The sequence below is a fragment of the Malania oleifera genome, chromosome 5, assembly GCF_029873635.1.
Source record: "Malania oleifera isolate guangnan ecotype guangnan chromosome 5, ASM2987363v1, whole genome shotgun sequence".
Classification (NCBI taxonomy): domain Eukaryota; kingdom Viridiplantae; phylum Streptophyta; class Magnoliopsida; order Santalales; family Ximeniaceae; genus Malania; species Malania oleifera.
This window is the reverse complement of record NC_080421.1, coordinates 49,497,011-49,510,956: the sequence shown is the minus strand read 5'-3', so window position 1 is coordinate 49,510,956 and position 13,946 is coordinate 49,497,011.

Sequence of the window (13,946 nt, the reverse complement as noted above, 5' to 3'; positions counted from 1 at the left end):
CTATTATTAGTAACGGTTTTTCAAACCATCACTAATACTTTGAAATAATTTATTTCTTTTTTAAAAATTCCTATAAAAACCTTTAATTACATTTTAGCATACATAAAATTAAACTAGAATTACTAAAACATTCATAAATTATTCAAAATTCAAATAAAAATTATTCAAAATTCAAATACATGTATACAAATACAAATTGAAATTAAAAAATAAAAAATAATTTTGTTTAGATAACAATGAATACAAAAAAAGTCAAAATTAAAGTTGCGCGCATCCGACACGACTGTAGTGCCTGACATCGTCGTAGTATTGTGACAGCCACAAACCCTGCAAAATAATAATTATACAAGAAATTAGTATACAAGGTTTGAACATATATGTATATACTATAATTACAAATGATTTGATAGCAAAATGATAAGATATTCAGACATAGTGTAAAAAAATGATACAATCGTAAATAACTAAGTTTGATAAGTCGGAATTCACCCCAACTCAGTTTGGACCTCGTATGCCCATTTTGGACTTGTTTTGTAGGCCATACCGTTCAATCTTGGGAACCGACAACTCATTTTACGTAGGTTTAGTTACCGCTAGTCATTTACTTACTAGTATGGTGGTGGTAGTTGGTTTATGGTAAAAACAAGCGTATTTTACGTTTTGGGCACCTTGAACTCCATTTTTGACTTGTTTTGTAGGTCATATGGTTCAAATCTGGCAACCATTGTTTCAATTGATGTAGGTTTAGTTCCCATGGGTCTTTTTTCTTATGAGTATGGTGGCGGTAGTCAATTTGTATAAAAAGTATGTATATTTTATGTTTTGGGCACCTTGAACCCCATTTTTGACTTGTTTTCAGGTCGTGCAATTTAAACTTGGGAATTGTTGGCTCATTTGATGCAAGACTAGTTCCCACAGGTCATTTTACTTATGATCATGGTGGCTGTAGTTGGATTGCAGTAAAAACATCTACATGCCATGTTTTGGACACCTTGAACCCTAGCCGATTTTGACTTGTTTTGCAATTTATATGGTTCAAACTTGGGAACCGTCATACCATTTGATGCAAGGTTAGTTCTCAACGGTCATTTTACTTACGATTGCGGTGCCAACAGTTGGTTTGTGACAAGAACAAGCATAAACCATGTTTTAGAACCCCATTTTTGATTTGTTTTGTAGGTCATACATTTCAAACTTAGGAATCGTCGGCTACTTTGACACAAATTTAATTCCCACGGGCCATTTTACTTATGAGCATGGTGGTGGTAATTGGTTTGCGACAAAAACATGCATATTTCATGTTGTGGGCACCTTGAACCTCAATTTTGACTTTTTTTGTATGTTATATACGGTACAAGCATGGGAACCGTTGATTCGTTTCACATAGGACTACTCCCCACAAGTCATTTTACTTAAGAGCATGGGGGCAGTAGTTGGTTTGTGACAGGAACATACATATTCCAAGTTTTGGGCACCTTGAACCCCATTTCGGACTTGTTTTGTAGGTCATACTGTTCAAACTTGGGAGCCGTAGGCTCATTTGATATTGGTTTAGTTCCTGCAGGTAATTTTACTTAAAATTATGGTAGCAGTAGTTGGTTTGTGACAAAAACAAGTGTATTTTACGTTTTGGGCACCTTAAACCCTATTTTTAACTTGTTTTGTAGGTCATATGGTTCACATTTGGGAACCATTGCATCGTTTGTTGTAGGTTTAGTTCCCATGGGTCATTTTTCTTATGAGTATGGTAGCGGCAGTCATTTTGTGTAAAAAGTATGCATGTTTCACGTTTTGGGCACCTCAAACCCCATTTTGACTTGTTTTTAGGTCCTACGGTTTAAACTTAGAAACCGTTGGTTGATTTGATGTAGGATTAGTTCCCATGGGTCATTTTACTTACGATCATGGTGGCGGTAGTTAGGTTGTGGAAAAAACATCTATATTCCATGTTTTAGGAACCTTGAAACTCGATTTTGACTTGTTTTGTAGGTTATATGGTTTAAACATGGGAACCTTCGAACCATTTGACGCAGGTTTAGTTCCCACACATCATTTTACTTACGAATACAGTGGCGATAGTTGGTTTATGACAAGAATAATCATAGTACATGTTTTGGGCACCTTGAATCCCATTTTTGACTTGGTTTGTAGGCCATATGGTTCAAACTTGAGAATAATTAGCTTGTTTGACCCAAGTTCAGCTTGTGCGGGTCATTTTACTTATGAGTATAGTGGCGGTAGTTGGTTTGTAACAAAAGCATGTATATTTCATATTTTAGGCAGCTGGAACCCTATTTTTGACTTGTTTTGTAGGTTATGTGGTTCAAACATGGGAACCATTGGCTCATTTGATGGAGGACTAGTTCGTACAGGTCAATATACTTATGAGCATGGTGGCGGTAGGTTGTTTGTGATAAGAACAAGCATATTCCACGTGTTGGGCTCCTTGAACACTATTTTTTACTTGTTTTGCAGGTCATACAGTTCAAACTCAGCTCACTCGATGTAGGTTTAGTTCCCATGGGTCATTTTGCCTATAATTGCAGTGGCGGCAGTTGGTTTGTGATAAGTTTAGTATATTTCACATTTTGGGCACCTTGAATCCCAATTTTTACTTGTTTTGTACGTCATACGACTCAATCTTTGGAACCTTTGGCTCGTTTGATGCAAGTTTAGTTCTCACAGGTCATTTTACTTATAAATATAGTGGCAGAAGTTGGTTTGTGAAAAAACATGCATATTTCATGTTCTACACATGGAACCCCATTTTTGACTTGTTTTGTAGGTCATATGCAAACTTAGGAACTGTTGGCTTGTTTGAAGTAGGACTAGTTCCCATGGATCATTTGACTTACGAGAAAGTTGGTGATAGTTGGCTTACGACAAAAACATGCATATTCCACATTTTGGGCACCTTAAACCTCATTTTGACTTGTTTTGTAGGTCATACAATACAAACATGGGAATCATTGGCAAATTAACGCAAGTTTAATTCCCACGGGTCATTTTACTTACGAGCACATGGTGGTAGTTGATTGTGACAAAAACATGCGTATTCCATGTTTTGGACACCTTGAACCCTATTTTTGAGTTGTTTTTTGCAAGTCATATGGTTCAAACATGGGTACAGTTAGTTCATTTCACACAGGTTATTTCTCATGGGTCATTATACTTACGAGTATGGTGGCAATAGGTTGTTTGTGAAAAGAAACATGCATATTTCACATTTTAGGCACATGAAACCCCCATTTTTGACTTGTTTTGTAGGTCCTACGATTCAAACTTGGGAACCGTTGACTCGTTTGACACAAGAGTATTTCCCACGGGTCATTTTACATATGGGCATGGTAGTGGTAGTTGGTTTGTGACAGGAACAAGCATATTCCACATTTTTGGCACCTTGAACTCCATTTTTACTTATTTTGAAGGTCATGTGCTTCAAACTTGGGAACCATTGGTTCGTTTGATGAAGGACTAGTTTCCATAAGTCATTTTACATACGAGCATGGTGGCGGTAGTTGGTTTGTGACAAGAACAAGAATATTCCATGTATTGGGCACCTTTAACCCCTTTTTTAACTTGTTTTTTTTTGTCATATGGTTCAAACTTGGGGCGAATATTTTTAATTAAATACCTAATTACTCTCAATATTTTAACATTATGTTCTATTTATAACATTTGAGTTTTATTGAGTAATTTATAAATTTTTGGTATTTTTTATCGTAGGACAATTATTGGAAGCTAAAAGCGACACTATTTCGTATTCCAGACATAACTTTCTCGTCCGAACTCCGATCGAGACGATTCAAAATTATGGGAAAAGCTGAGGAAGAGCTCTACGACTTTCATGTTTCAAGCTTTGAGAGATATGGGCTCTAGAATAGTCAAATATGGGCATGTTCACTAGGAAACAAAAATAAGAAAAAAAAAAAAAAGGGAAACAAGAAAAGAAAAGAGAACAAAAATATTTTTGGGCCGGGTTGATGTGACCGGGCCATGCAGCTAGTAGTGTGTGCGGGTGTGGGCTTGGTGCGGTGGCCGTGTAGGGCCTCTAGGCTGGGTCTTTTTATTTTCAGCTTTCTCCTTCATTCTTTCATTCTGGCCCCCTCTCATCTCTTCACTCTTAACTCTCTGTCCCATTCCTTCTTCTGTCTCCTCCTCTCCTTCTTCTCTTCCTTTCTCTTCTCCCTCTTCTCTCCTCTCCGTTTTCCTTTTCTCTTCCTCTGTCATTCTTCCTCTCTTCCCTTCTCTCCTTACTCTCTTCTCCCTCTTCTTGTTCTGTTGCTACCTCGAGACTCCCCTACGACATGCTGCTCTTGTGTGCTGCGACTACTCCTGCAAGTCCCCCTTGCTTTGCTTCAATTTACCTGCAACCCGAAGCTGTTCCTGCTGAAGATCAACTATACTGGCTGCTGCTCCTCCTTCAACCCGAAGCCCCTGTGCCGCCATCCCTGCTGTGTGCTGCTGCTGAAGGAGGAGGACCCGAGAAGCCCCTGTTTCAGATTACTACACTGCTGCTGCTCCCTGCTTCAGCCTACGACATGCTGCTCTTGTGTGCTGCGACTACTCCTGCAAGTCCCCCTTGCTTTGCTTCAATTTACCTGCAACCCGAAGCTGTTCCTGCTGAAGATCAACTCTACTGGCTGCTGCTCCTCCTTCAACCCGAAGCCCCTGTGCCGCCATCCCTGCTGTGTGCTGCTGCTGAAGGAGGAGGACCTGAGAAGCCCCTGTTTCAGATTACTACACTGCTGCTGCTCCCTGCTTCAGCTTACGGCCAGCCACGGGCTTGTTTACTCTCCTTTTTCTCTTTCTTTTTCTTTCTCTTTCTTTTCTTCTTCTTTATTTGTTTTTCTTGCTTTTAAATACTTGAATGGTTAATGTTAATTTTGAGTATAATTTCTGTTAAAGTTTAGCCTTTTGAATCTTTGATGGGTTATTATTGTTAAAGTTAATTAATTTTTATTTTTATTTTTAATTAATATTAGCATTAGATTTAATTTTTATGTTTGAGTTAATTTTTATTTGATTAAAAGTTCGGTTTGGTTTCTTGAAAGAAAAAAAAAAAAAAGAATAAAATACAAAAAAAAAGGGAAAAAAAATCTTCTTTAGGACTTAAATTAGTTGTCTTTTTTAAAATTTAATTTTGTTGGGTTCTATTTAAAAATAAACTCGTTTAATTAAAGTCCAAATTTTTGTTATTGTATATAGTTATTGTTTAGTTGTTAAAGTCTTAATTTTGATTCAAGTTCTTGATTGCGTTAAAAATTTGGTTTTTCTTATTTGAGTTTATGTTCAATTGAGTTTTTTTTTAATTGCATGCTTAAATTTGTGCTTAAAGTTATCATTTTTAATCTTTTTCCGGAGTTCAACGTGTGTTTCAATTCTTGCCTGACTATTAGACGTAGAATTTTTGTTTCTTATTGTTAAATTTAGTGCATATTAGGATTCATAATTTTAATTTCGTGTTGTTTTAATTCGTTAAAGAAATCTCAACAAATTAGAAAACCCGAATCTGAACTGTGTTTAGTAAACTTTTTTTTTTTTTGGATTATACAAAATTTGGAATTAAACTGCATTCCCTGAGGAAATGATCTGGTCCTTGGGCTAATTATTACACAACTGAACTCCTATATTTGTGATAGCTTCCGAGTTGCTCATTTTTAGAGTGAGTCAAGTTTTTGGCGTCTTTGTCGGGGAATGTCAGTTTTAGTTTCAAACTAGTGTTTTTTCCATTATTTTAATTTTTATCATGAAAAAGAAAAATAAAAAAAAGAAAAGAAAAAAAAGAAATTTTTTTTTTTGAGTTTTTGTTGACCCTATTGGTCATGTCTCGATTTTGATAATGACAAATACTCTAGTATTTAATGTCTGTCAAATTTGTGTGCAAGTTCATAATAACAAGATCAGTTGATGGCATGTGAAGACTTGAAAACTGAAGACCCTAAAGACTATTTTCATGTTGTAATTCATTTCACTATTATTGGGTCTGTAATATTTAAGTAGAAAATGTCTGTAATTGTAAGAACCCGAACCGTAATATGTGGATTAAATATTCGAAAGAAGGGTAAAGTGGTAATTTAGGCAAGCTTCGTTGACGAAGCTAGAGTTCGTCAACGAAGCTAGAGTTCATCGACAAAGTCCCTTTTGTTCTCGGAGACAAAATTTAGTGTATCATTGATGAGAAGATCCCGAGGGATTTTGGAAAATCTGGAACCTCGGGCTCGTCGATGAGGCCATCGTCTTGTCGACGAAGGTAAAATGCAGACTCATCGACGAGGACGCTAGTTCGTTGACGAATCCACCCGAGTCAAAGGGCTATAAATATTCAAATGGGTTGCTTCCAAGTTAAGTTAGCTTAAAATCTTTCTCCCTCTCTCTAGAACTCGAAGCTCTCTCTCTCTCTCTCTCTCTCTCTCTCTCTCTCTCTCTCTCGATTTCTTCGTTGTTTGTCACTAGATTCATAAATTTGATGTTACTGCGAGGATCAGAGAAGGATTCTCTATGTTTCTAGCAGATCGGAATCTCGTTTCTAGTAGTTTTGTGTTTCGGGCCAAAATCGAGGTAAGACTCGATTTTCCTTTCTGATTCGAAATATGTGTAGTAGTATGAGTTGTAAGCATGTATTGTACTATGGTTTGTAGGTTTTGGACTCTCAGTTCGTAGTTTTGGGGATCGTAGAGTTCGTAGTTGGATTTCGGGTTAAGGTAAGGAGATTCTGTTTATATCAGTTACTTTTTGAAATCGGGATCGGTAAGCTTATAGGCTACGATCGTATGTATGTTTTGGTAACTTATTTGGGAAAATATATCAGGTAAAATACGAATTTTTGGGTTACAGTTTTCAGGAAAGTTTTAGGGATTTTGAGTATCATCTCTACTTTATTTGGAAAACTGTTTATTTTGTTTAAATTGTATTATTGAGATGACTGTTATCCATATGTGTATAAAACTAAATACTTGAATTGGAAAACGATATGATTTTCTGTAAACCAAATAAGTGTGGTATGTATGGTTGTATGTAATTGTTCTAGGTATTTTGTAAAACAGCAATGTGACGGCTAATTACCGTATGCTGATGAGTATAGAAACATGAGTTTCAAAATGATTCCAGGTTTAGTGAAATAGGCTAAGAGCGGCTAATTACCATACGCCGAAACATCTATGTGGCGGCTAATTACCGTACGCTGTGCCATGTACCGGTGTCAAAACCGTGGGCGAGTGTCAAGACCTGCTCATTTTTCACATAATATTTTTTTTTTATATAATATACCCAATACCACACATCTCATATCCCAACTCAGCAGGTCACAATCTACCTGGACCCGTGGGTACCAGGGATACATCAGAACATACAACAGAAGCCTAAGCATCAGGAAACATGCAATCATATACATCACATACCATATATTACAATAACCAGAGTTACTACAATCAATGTATTTCCATATATAGATATATATAACCCAAAAATGTAATATAGGGACAATCCTCACAAAATCTAACGGTCCCTACCAAAAACTCACCCTTCAAAAAGGGCAGATAATCAGCACTAGGTCAGCGGGGCTTTTCCCGCTCTCCTATCAGGAGCTCCTGAAAATTTTATGAAATTTAGGGGTAAGACACCTCTCATTAAGGGAAATAAACTAATACCAGTGTGTGGCAACATGAGTAATTTGTGTTCTACATATACCATACATATCATATTCAGTACTGTTTATCAAATCTGGGAAAAACATATGTATATCAAAACATGGCAGAACATACTGCATTTCATAAGCCTATCTCATCTCATATCATAATAATAACATAAAAACAATTCTAGTAGGTTAGCTGACTGTTGTCATGTATTACCCCCATATGACTGGGTTGTGTGGCCCGAAGGCGGGACCTGACAATGGTTGGCCGACCACTGCCAAGTCAAACAGTAGTTTGTAGGTCCAATGGGTCTACCCAGACTAGTACATACACCAGGGGTGATAACAACACACTTCTTGAAATTAACCACATCGACCATCTAATCTCACACCACTCTATACAGCGGCGTTAACACAGATATCATGATCATGAAGACCGTGGACACATAGCAACGGTACCGTGCAAGTGCTAGCCTAAACCAAGTCAACCAGGTTCTGATATCATATAACATATACTATACATAGATATCTCATATCATTTATTTCCACATCAATCATATCATTTTGCACATATACGTATATCATGAAAATCATCGGCCCATACGCCAGAATTACACATTTTATCATAGCTTGGCCCGTACACTGGCAAATCACATAGTACAACCCGTACGCTGGCAAATCACATAGCTCGGCCCGTACGCCGAAAAATTACATAGCACAGCCCGTATGCTGGCAAATCACATAGCTCGGCTCATACGCCGGCAAATCACATAGCACAACCTGTAAGCTGGCAAATCACATAGCTCGGCCCGTACGCCGGCAAATCACATATATATAAAAATATCTCGGCCCGTATGCTAGTTTTTCAACATAAAAATCCATACCATCCACATTCCCAGAAAATAGTATTTCACAACATTTTATACTTATGCCACACTGAACCAATTTTTCATGTATTCAACATATCATCTTTTAAACAGTATTTTCCAACCATAAATCATATATATAAATATATTTATTTTTCCTGAAACCAGATGCTACATATATATTTATACATGCATTTTATCAAAAAGAACTAGCTTAGTTTATCCCTTTACCTGATTCCTAAAAAGCCCCTAAGAAAATCTTCCCCGCACCCGCATGGTTCCTGACTCAACACCCTAAAAATGAAAACACGCAGAATTAAAATTCAGTATTTTTACGCGTATATTACTTTCTTCAACTGTCAAAAATCCAAATATTGAGTATAAAGCCTTACCTCAACTTAGGGATGATTTCTAACTTCGTTTCCCTGACGATCCGCTCTGGCAAACTTGTAGAGAACTTCGCCAAGAGCGTCATGGTAGCCTCAAATCTTCGATCCGGCGACTGATGGGGCCAAAATCGAAGAGAGAGAGAGAGAGAGAGAGAGAGAGAGAGAGAGAGAGAATAGAATAGGAGGAGAGAGAGAAGAGATAGCTTCGTGGGTAAGTTAAAAAAATCTGGATTTTCCATATTTATAAAACAGGGGATTTCGTCGATGAGCCAGTCCTTCGTCGACGAATTCTTATTAATTTCATCGACTAAATTCAGTCGGCTCAAACCCCCCTCTCGGTATTTCTTCATCGACGAAATTCAGTCCTTTGCCGATGAATTTTCTTAAGCCTTCGTCGACGAATCCCCTGTATTCGTCTACGAATCCCTGCTGATCCCCTTTTCTTAATCCTTCCAAAGTTCAATGTCGTCGACGAAGTCAACTACTTCCTTCTGTTTCCGGTTTCCATTTCTATTTCTTTATTATTTAAATTTCATTTTAAATTCGGGTCGTTACAACGAGAGTGTCCGACTCTATATCCGAGAGTGTGAAATATCACCTGTATCCCGGCTGGTCACCGAGAGGTGGGAGCTACACTGTATTGACAATGTAATCACTGTGAAGTTTCGGGTTTCATGGAGTAGTTGTGTATTAGTGTGAGCTACATCGTATTGGAAACGTAATCGCTGTGAAGCTTCGGGTTTCATAAAGTAGTTGTGTATTAGTGTGATGACACTGACCATATGTTTGGGTATCGTATGTACTGGAATGGATTTGCGAAAATACTGGAACTGTATGGAACTGTATGGACATGGTTTTGAACTGTATTGTATTGTATAGTGTTATGTTTTACGAAATAACACTGGTATGCCACACACTGATATAACCTGTTTTCTTCCTTACTGAGAGGTGTCTCACCCTGAATGTACATACAAATGTTTTCAGGTCCTTCAGGTAGCCGTAATTAGCATCCTAACAATCGAAAACGGGGGTGTCGTTAGTTGCTGTTAGTGCCTGTTTAGGTACGAGTTTTTGTAACCGGGTTGTCGTGATGGTTTTTGTAGACACCCGGGGTATGTTTTGTGACTATGGGTAATGTATATCCTAGCTTTGTATAGACTCTGGTATGGTGCTGTACATGTATAGAAAGACTATATTCCGCTGTGTAATTAATGTGTATGGATGTATATGTGTTTGTGTATAGAGCATCTGTATACCCCATAGGGTCGTACCCTTTTATTGTATTGTATCATGTATGTTTTAATTGATAAAGATAGGTTAGGTTACTATATTCACACCTGGGACCCATCTGCAGGTTCGAGGCATGACAGCTTGGTATCAAAGCTAACCGGGTTGCTAGGTCTTGTAGACTTGGTTAGGTGTATTTATGTGTACATACCAGAGTATAGGATGTAGGGAATGGGTAAAGTAGGTCAAGGTTTGTGTTGTTGCTAGACAAGGACTCGTTGGCGGTGTTCTATGTTCTTCCTGGAATGATGATTTCAGAAAGATCATGGCAAACCATTGATGATTTTTTGTGTCGGTGTGGTAAGACAGACCTAGGCTAGGAGAGTAGTAGTAGTTGACATAATTAGTTCTTATGATTGTGTTACCTGTGTACGATATAGGAATTCTAACCGATTCCTATTGTTTTCATAATGGAGCCCAAGGATAATAACTTGGAGAGTGGCTCCGAGGAGACGATGAGCAATGAGTCTCCTTCTGTGTCTCATAGTTTGGCGAGGCAAGTTATCCGAGAGATCGGGCGGAGTGTTAGGAGATGCGAATGCTCTCCTACTGATGCGGGGTGTACCATCGAGAGGTTTACAAGCATGCACCCTCCGACATTTACAGGAGGACCCGATTCTATTGTAGCGGAGGACTGGGTCGAGAAGATTGAGAGGATTTTGGAAGTACTCCACCGCACTGATAGGTAGAAGGTCTTGTACACTACCTTTCAGCTGACTGGGTAGGCAAGGCGTTGGTGGACTGCGGTGAGTTTGCTTGAGAGGAAGAGAGCTGGTCCATCTCGTATGACATGGGGCTGCTTCAAGGAGGTATTTTTCGAGAGATACTTTCCGGTCTCCACTCGGGATGCAAAGGCCGATGAGTTCTCGTGCTTGACGTTGGGAACTCTGACGGTGCAAAGGTATGCCGCTAGATTTATTGAGTTATCGCGGTTTGCACAGTACTTGGTCCTGAATGAGTACGAGAAGGCTCGGAGGTTCGAGAGGGGTTTGAGGAAAGACATCCGCAGTCTTGTGGGGATGCTGCAGATCCGTGAGTTATTTGTCTTTGTGGATAAAGCCACCATAGTTGAGACCGACCTTTAGGGTGATGAGGTGGTGCAGGAATAGGAAGAGGCCAGTTTCTTCTGGTTCTCAATTTGGTCTTCAGCAGGGACAGTGGAAGAAGAAGAAGAACTATAGTTCGGGTTATCAGCAGTTTACCGAGTGGTAGAGTTATCAAGGGGATCCATCCTCCGCACCATGCGCCAAGTGCTATAAAAGGCACGATGGGGAGTGTCAGCCGTTCTGGGGTAACTGCTACAATTATGGCAAGCCGGGCCATATGTTACAGGGCTGTCAGACACCGAGGAGAGATACGCCTGCACAGAGCCAGAACTGTGGGAGTAATCAAATGCCTCGGGGGAATTACCAAGTAACCACGGCTTTGGCGAGGGTATATTCACTGACTCTAGCAGATGTGGAACACGCTGGGAACGTGGTGATAGGTACCATGTTTTTGTTTTCAAATTCAGCTATCGTCTTATTTGATTCGGGGGCAACCCATTCGTTCATATCTTCTAGTTTTGTGAATTTTTGTGGGGCTGAAACCCATGTGATGGATGAGAGGTTGTCTGTGGCTACACCGACTGGGAGTGTGATGATCTGTAGTAAGATGTTAGGAAACTTCCCAGTTGTAATTTAGGAGAGATTGCTACCAACAAATCTTGTAGTATACGACATGTATGGTTTTGACGTCATACTGGGGATGGATTGGCTATTCTCCAGTTTTGCAGTGATTGATTGTCGTAGGAAGGTAGTAGTGTTCAGACCTCTTAGGGACCAGGAGTATGAGTTCGTAGGATTGCGTGTGCGTTCGACGCCACAAGTTCTATCAGCATTACAAGCGAGGAGGCTACTTTTGGACGGGTGTCAGGAGTACCTAGCTTGTGTGAAGGAACCGCCACGGGATGAGTTGAGACTCGAGGATATTCAGGTAGTCAATGAGTTTCCGGATGTGTTTCTTGATGATTTACTTGGTTTACCTTCGGATTGTGAGGTGGAGTTTACGATAGAGTGGTTGCCTAGAAAGGCACCTATCTCTAAAGTTCCGTACCGGATGACTCCAGCAGAATTTCTAGAGTTGAAGGAGCAGTTGCAGGAATTACTGGACCAAGCTTTTATTCGATCGAGTGTTTTGCCCTGGGGAGCTCCAGTTTTGTTTGTGAAGAAGAAGGACGGGTCAATGCGTATGTGCATTGATTACCGTGAGATTAATAAGGTGACTGTGAAGAACTGTTACCCGTTGCCTCGTATAGATGATCTCTTTGACCAGTTGCGGGGAACACATGCCTTTTCGAAGATTGACCTACGGTCAGGGTATCATCAAGTGAGGGTTAGGTCTGAGGATGTAGCGAAGACTGCTTTCCGAACCAGATACGGCCACTATGAGCTCTTGGTTACGCCGTTTGGTTTGACCAATGCATCGACAATGTTCATGGATATAATGAACAAGGTTTTCCATAAGTACCTAGATCATTTCGTAGTGGTGTTCATCGATGACATTCTGGTATATTCAAGGAGTTCGGAAGAGCATAAGAGTCATTTGAGGTTGGTGTTACAGATTCTGCGGGAAAGGAAGTTGTATGCCAAGCTGAAGAAGTGTGAATTCTGGTTGAATCAGGTTGTGTTCTTAGGCCATGTGGTGTCTAAGGGTGGTATCTCAGTTGATCCTAGAAAAACTGAAGCTGTGGGTGACTGGGCGAGACCGAAGAGTGTGCAGGAGGTATCTTAGTTTTCTGGGACTGGCGGGTTACTATCGTCGCTTTGTAGAGGGTTTCTCTAAATTGTCTGGACCTCTAACACGATTGACTAGGAAGGGGGTGAAGTTTGATTGGACTAGTGATTGCGAGTAGTGCTTTCTTGAGTTGAAGCACTGGCTGGTTACTGCTCCAGTATTGACCATTCCATCGGGGGATGGGGGGTTTGTGATCTATAGCGACGCATCCTTGAAGGGCTTGGGATGTGTTTTTATGCAACAGGGTAAGGTAGTAGCTTATGCTTCTCGACAACTTAAGGAGTATGAGAAGAATTATCCTACGCATGACCTAGAGTTAGCTACTGTTGTTTATGCCCTAAAGATCTGGCGACACTACCTGTACGGTGTTCAGTGTGAGATTTTCACTGATTACAAAAGCCTCAAGTACTTTTTCACGCAGAAGGAGCTAAATATGAGGCAGAGGCGGTGGCTAGAGTTGATCAAAGACTATGATTGCACGATCAGTTATCACCTAGGGAAGGCGAATGTGGTAGCAGATGCGTTGAGTCAGAAGTCAGAGTATGCAGCAGTATCTTCAATTTGAGCTCAGCATCATGTCAAATGGGATCTAGAAAGCCTTGGCGTGGAGTTGATGTCTGGTGATCATCAGGCTTTCATTGCTAGCTTGGTGATCTAGCCGATCTTATTTGAGCGTATTAAATCTGCGCAGGCTAGTGATGCAGAGTTAGCTGAGATAGTGGAGAAAGTGTAGTAGGGGTTGACTGGGATTTTAACATCTCTGAAAGAGGTGTGTTGAGGTTTGGGACTAGGCTGTGTGTTCCAAGCGATAATGAGATCAGAAGGATGATTCTGGAGGAAGCACATCGTTCTTTGTATATGGTACCTCCGGGTAGTACGAAAATGTATCGAGATTTGCGCGAGTCCTTCTAGTGGAGTAGTATGAAGAGGGAGATTGGCCGGTTTGTGGAGCAGTGTCTGACATGTCAGCAGGTGAAAGCTAAGCATCAAAGTTCG